Source organism: Alligator sinensis, unplaced genomic scaffold (genome assembly GCF_000455745.1).
Source record: "Alligator sinensis unplaced genomic scaffold, ASM45574v1 scaffold486_1, whole genome shotgun sequence".
In the NCBI taxonomy this organism is placed as follows: Eukaryota; Metazoa; Chordata; order Crocodylia; family Alligatoridae; genus Alligator; species Alligator sinensis.
The window spans coordinates 2,216,403-2,223,106 of record NW_005842053.1 but is presented as its reverse complement, the minus strand read 5'-3'; positions in this window follow the sequence as shown (position 1 = coordinate 2,223,106).

Sequence of the window (6,704 nt, the reverse complement as noted above, 5' to 3'; positions counted from 1 at the left end):
CATTTGCCTATCGTAAGAAATTCAATGAGTTCCTTTAATGTGCTGCTCTGCTGGATTATAGCACTGTAAATTAGGTCTATCCAGGATGAATGACAGGAATTACCCAACATCCATTCAGCATGCTTACTTCACAAATTCTGTGCTGAGGTACCCAAATATAAGGGAGAATGCAGGGATTTGGCTGTGCCATCCCACCCTAGAGTGTATATCCCGTTGCAAGATCAAGGCAGCATACTTCACAGCTGCAAGCCTACTTTTTTATTATAATGGCACAAAATGAAGGACATAGGCCCCTGTAGTTAAAGAACAGTTTTCACCCTTTTAACCCCTTTTTCTTGTCTTAGGAGAGGTTTGCTGGAGGAACTCATGTTCATCTGAAGAAATGGAATGATTTCCATTGCACATGATTTCAGTCCTTAGCATGTACTGCCACTATTTATTGACAGAACAAAAGGTTGGTTTATGAGTGAAGGAAACCTTATGAATTACAGATTATTTTCATACTAGCAGGGGAAACAGAAAAAATACTAAACTATTACATTTTCTATTATTCTATTAATTTTATTTTTCCAAAGCTTTTCCCATGTGAAAATATCTCTTGACTTTTCCATCTACTGTTATCTCCTCACTCTGTATCTGTTAAAGGATACAGCATGCACAGAAGTTAAGGGCCCTGTTGCCACCTTTATAGGAAAATCCTATGGATATTAGCAGAGTAGAACTTGTGGTGCTTCAACAGATCATTCTCTCAGAAAGGGTTGGATCAATCTAAGTACAGAAGGATATGATCCACCTATTCTTCAGATGACTTGGAAGTGAAAGGGAAATGGGAACCTATTGACAGGAGCAAGAATATTTCCTGCCTCAGGATGCCTCTGCCTCAGGCCTCTCTGGACAGCCTGCATAGCTCTTTTAGGTGATTATATGCACAAGTTACAGGGGTTTAGGTTGTATCCATGTTGGTCTAAGGACATAGGCAGACAAGATACCTTGGGTGAATTTGATATCTTTTATTAGACCAACCCAAATAGTTGGAGAAAAGTTAGTAAGCAAGCTTTCGGGTTTTTGACGAAGGGTTTTTGAACCTGAAAGCTTGCTTACTAACTTTTCTCCAACTATTTGTGTTGGTCTAATAAAAGATATCAAATTCACCCAAGGAACCTTGTCTGCCTATGCACAAGTTACACACTAATAGCTACCACTCCCTTCTTGTCAGTGCAGAGGCAGAAAAGGATCTTGGAATCATTATTGATGCCAAAATGAACATGGGTTGACAGTGTGGGGGCGTGGTCAGGAAGCCCAACCACACCTTGTCATGCATCCACAGATGCATCTCAAGCAGGTCCAAGGAGGTGATCCTCCCCCTCTATGCCGCACTGCTCAGGCCGCAGTTGGAGTACTGCATCCAGTTCTGGGCGCCGCACTTCAGGAGGGATGTGAACAACATTGAGAGGGTTCAGAGGAGGGCCACTTGCATGATCAGGGGCAGCAGGGCAGGCCCTACGAGGAGAGGCTAAGGGGCCTGAACCCGTTCCGCCTCCACAAGAGAAGGCAGAGGGGGGAACTAGTGGCCTGTTACAAACTAGTCAGAGGGGACCAGCAGGCATTGGGGGAGTCCCTGTTCCCCTGAGCACTACCAGGAGTGACTAGAAATAACAGTCACAAGCTGGCAAAGGGTGGATTCAGATTAAATATCAGGAGGCACTTCTTCACAGTCAGGGCGGCTAGGATCTGGAACCAACTTCCAAGTGAAGTGGTGCTGGTTCCTACCCTGGGGGTCTTTAAGAGGAGGTTGGACAAACACCTTGCTGGGGTCGTGTGACTGCAGTACTTTTTCCTACCATGGCAGGGGGTCGGACTTGATGATCTGCTCAGGTCCCTTCCAACCCTACCAACTATGAAACTATGAAACATATCCTCCTTCCCTTTGGGACGTGCTAATGTGTAAAGAGTTTGAGGTTCTACACACTGAAGTCAGTTTTATCTTACCTGGCAAATTTGCCTCCGCGATGAAGTGGGGTGATGCTGAGAAGCATCATTTCCCTCCACATCTTAGCCAGACACAGCCTCCCTCCCAAAGTGAAGATTCCCAAGTCACCATACAGCCACAGGATAGCACAGGTGTAGAAGAGGTTGTTAGTATTTCCCATCCTACTACACTTGACATTTTTACTTTCTTTGATATCTTTCCACAACCAGAAATGTGGTGACAATCAACCCTAAATTTCTATGGATGGCAGACTTTCACTTTGTAGGGGCAAAACATAATCACTCAGAATTATTCTATTTAAGAGTTAAGATATTTTAGGGTTAAAAAAACCCAGACGTGATATTCATTAAATGGAAGCAGCAGGCATTTGAAATTAAATGAGATTAATTCCCCATCCTGCTGAGTTGTTTTCATGTTCACCGAGTGGATTACCAGAACAGGTTGTTTTTCTTTCTCAATTCAATTCAGTTCTGTCAGTCACTATTTTTCCTGACTTTGCTAACTAAAACTTTTAATGAACCCATCAATAGAAACTAGGCCAGCATTGACAATAAGCCTAATACTATCTGACACTCTTTAAAGATCAAGGCTCACTCTGCACTTTGCACTTTAATTAAGTAAAAAGACACAACTAAACAGTTTTTACTTCCCATTACATTTAAAAGAGAAAACACATGTATTTGGCAGCAAGGCACTGCACTGTCTGCAGCTTTTAGAGGCCAAAATATTGGCTGTGTAAAGATGGTTAGAAATCTAATGTGTTTGATTAAAAATGTTGCAGAATGTGTTCAGGACTCATAGTAGAGATGATATCTTTTATTAGACCAACAAGATTTTTGCAACAAAAAAAAAGGTGTAAAAATATGCAAAATTCTTGTTGGTCTAAAAGATATCTTTTCTATGAGTCCTGATTGCCCTTTCCTAGGGGTAAGAGGGATGAGTTGTATAGCAATACAGCTACAACCTGGATACCTGGCAGAATGTGTTGACACATAACCTCCATATATTATAGGGACTCTCTACCAGGGATATTTCTTCCTCTTTCTCTTCTGGCTACTGTTTCTAAATTGAACTAATTAATTGCAGTACCCTATGACAATACTGTGATACAGCACTAATTCTGACTCTTGTCACTACAGTATTACTGTAGGTGAATAGACAATGAGCCATTATTCTAGCTACTGGGACTAGTGGCATAGTGTTCTGTCAGCAGACAGAAGTAGCTAGTGTTTTATTAGTGTATTTTAATACATCCACATGTACCACGATGCCAGTATTGGAGTCATGGTAATATCAGACCCCTCAATGTGGGTCACAGGAAAATCATAGTAACTTAAATGCGGAGTATAGTTTATGGAGGTTGTGGTTCTCTCCATAAGGTGAGAAAGTTACAACCTTTTTAGGATATTCTACAATATGATGGTTTGTTTCTAATGTTGACTTTTTCCCTGGCTTGTTTGTTTCTTTGATCCGTCAGGTTTTTAAATCTTGGACTGGAAGAGCAAAGTACCACTGAACAAATCAACTTCAGATGTCATGTCAATGTGCACATGGAGAGACAAAGAGCTGGGAGCACAGACTAGACTCTGTACTTCCACAGTGTTCTCTGCTATGTGAGGCAGTACTAGACAGACTGGCACAGCCTACTTCACAGCATAGTGTATGTTCTAAATTTTCTAGGTAAATCTAGACCATTTGCTAAGATCCATATGATTCAGCAGTAGCAAATCTGCTCATAAACACTTTCCTGGTGTGCAAGCTAGGAAAAATTTTACAGGTAAAAGTATAAAGGCTTTCACAAGGTTGCCAAGAAAAGATATAGATGTAGAGAGAGGTAGATATGCACCTTATAGACTAACTAAATATTATATATAGAGCACAAGCTTTCATGAACTCAAGCTCATTTCATTAGATGCTGTGAAAGGACATGTCATGAACCCTTCTTGCCTTCTAAAAGGAATACCAGTCTGATTTTTTACCTTTGGGCTGATAGGAGAGGATTTAGTGTAGCTCTCTCATGTTATAGTTTATTTATAGTACAATAGTACTTAGGGATCCCAAATAAATTTCATGGTTTCGCTGTACTAAGTATTATTTAAGCAAGGGATAAAAAGACTAGAATCTGTAGAGTAGATTTACAATTCCACAAAAAAATAGGGGTAAGAGGAATGGGTTGTGTAGCAAACCAATGTAAAAGTAAGAGGAACTTGGTTTTGTGTGCCCAGCAGTAGTCTTTACTCACTAGTGTCCATGCACTGTCAGCTAGCTGTGTTCTGTATGCAGCATGGCAGAAATACATCTAGGACCTGGACAAACATAGGCTCATAGGGGCTTCAAAAGGGCAGGGCAAAGGTGCTGCTCAGGAACACACAGCAGCTGAAGCAGGGTTAAAGTTGAAGCAGTGTTGTTATCCTTTTACTGGTACAGGCTCATGAATACCTAAGTTACAGCACAGCAGCTGCTGCAGTTTCCCCTCCCCCTTTGAAGGGACTACAGATGGACATTTGTCCATACCCTTAGGCAGACGCATTGCATAGGGGAAAAAAGGGTCCAGAGAAGTCCTCTCTCACCTTTCCCGACACCCTCATTTATCTTCTGGTTTTCAGGCCCAGGAACAGCAGCTGGCTTGAGGTGTTTTGAGAATTGTAGTTCTCTAGAGTGGCAGCAGAGTTGGCACTTTTGTGCCCCCTCTCCCCCATGCTTTTATTTATTTATTTATTGCTGCTGAAATTCATGTCCAGAGAACAAAAAAACGCTGATTTCTGTGGCAAAAAAGGGGTCAATTCTCCCCCTCCTCCCTCCAGCAGCAATGAATTCCACTGACACTCTACAAAACTATGATTCCCAGAATGCCTTGCACTATCTGACACATTGCCTACAGGCGCTGCAAGTGCAACAAGGCATGCAGCATACAGGTAGTAGAGAAACAGGCAGTAGCTCCTCCTCATCCTTGTGGTACCCGTCCCCTTAGGAGGTATCCAGGGCACATGCCCTGTTCACCCAGCCCCAGTTACACAATGTTCTTCACATTCTTCTTCAAGAGAGTAAAGTAGTGGCTTTAAAGTTTAAAGCTCCCACAGAGAAGGAGCTTCATGCTAGAAAGCATAATATGACTGTGAAGAAGTGAAGCTATGTGGTAATGAAGACCAGCATGACTGGCAGGTGGGGGGGGTTGATAAAAGAACAAGACAATAAATCTGGTTAGTAGGGTGAAGCTAGTTGATGACAGCCATTTGGGGAAGACTGCAAATTTGCATTTGATACAGTGAAAAAGGAGAAGGCACTGGAGTACACTCAAAAGGGTGACATGGTCAGAACGATGAGCAAAGATGATCCCAGAATTTTCTTTAATAGAACATGGTTGCAGCAGTCAAGATCAAAGGACAGGAGGTAACATTAGATAAGGTTTGAAATGATAAGGTCCTAGACAAGAGATTTGTCCAAAGGGGCTGGATCTTTAAGATAGTATGCAGGAAGCAGCATCATGATTTAGACACATCTTGAATGGGTAGATCTAAAGAGTGGACCAAGTTGAAAATGACTCCCAGATTAAAAGCCTTAGTGAGTAGGAGGATGCTGCAGCATCCATGACAAGGGTGACAAGGAAAGGAGAAGTTTTGTGAGATTAAGATCATAGGCGACTGGTACCACCTTAGTCAGGGGGGGGCATGTGCCTCCTCAGCGACTAGCCAACCAATCTCGCTGACCGGGGGGGTCCCCCCACAGCCGACTGCAAGACGACCAATTGCTGCGGCCACTTCTGGGCGTGGCTGTGGCCGCTTCCAGGAGCACTATGGTGATCCCACTCCCCCGCTGGCGCTCGTGGGGGGGCACTGGTGTTCTCACCTGCCCCCCTGCCTGTCACCTAAGTGGCAAGCGCAGCTGGTCAGAGGGTGCACCAGAGCTCTCAGGGGGTGCACGTGCATCCCCTACACATCGCCACTGACTAAGATCATGAGTTCTGACCGTATTCATTTTAAACTGGTGGCTAGGCAATGTTACCAGATTTGCCCATTACTTTGGGGTGTGCTCATTTATTAGGGATAGTTTCTAGGGTCTTGGTGATTCTGTCAATATGCTGCTTGTGTTACTATATGGAGCTGTATCTTTCTCTTCTGCAAGCCCTCACCCCCAATGGAGCTATCTTGCAGGACTCAGTTTCAATGGGACTGGGATCCTCCAGTCACCAAATCAGTCATACACACAAACACACACAAATTAACGTGACACGCCTGACCTGGCCAGGTTGATCAACATGGACAGGCTGACACCCTCATATGCCAAAAATCAGTTCATCAGAGCAACAATAAACTGAGGTCAGACACAAGCACACAGGTAAACAGAATCCCTCTGAATCCGGCTGGGTGTCCAGCTGACACCCTCATGGGCCAGCATTCAGTTCATTAGGGCACGTCTGAGTCAAACTGGGTCAATCAGCCTGTACAAGCTGATCCCCTTATGTGTTTCAACTCAGCACGTCCCAATCTTTGGCCTCTTGATGAGCAGACCCAACAGTATTTTTGGGCTTCACAGGGACCTTCAGCTTAGGTAAAAGAAGCATTGCTGCAGAGCACAGGAGGAAAAAGAAGCAGAGAAGGAAAAATATACCCAGTTACTACCAGTTTGACTATAAAAGTTATTTATTGCTAAGCATATGAAATATATAATGGTACTAATAGTAATAGACATGCAAAGGAAAAACACAAGCAATTAC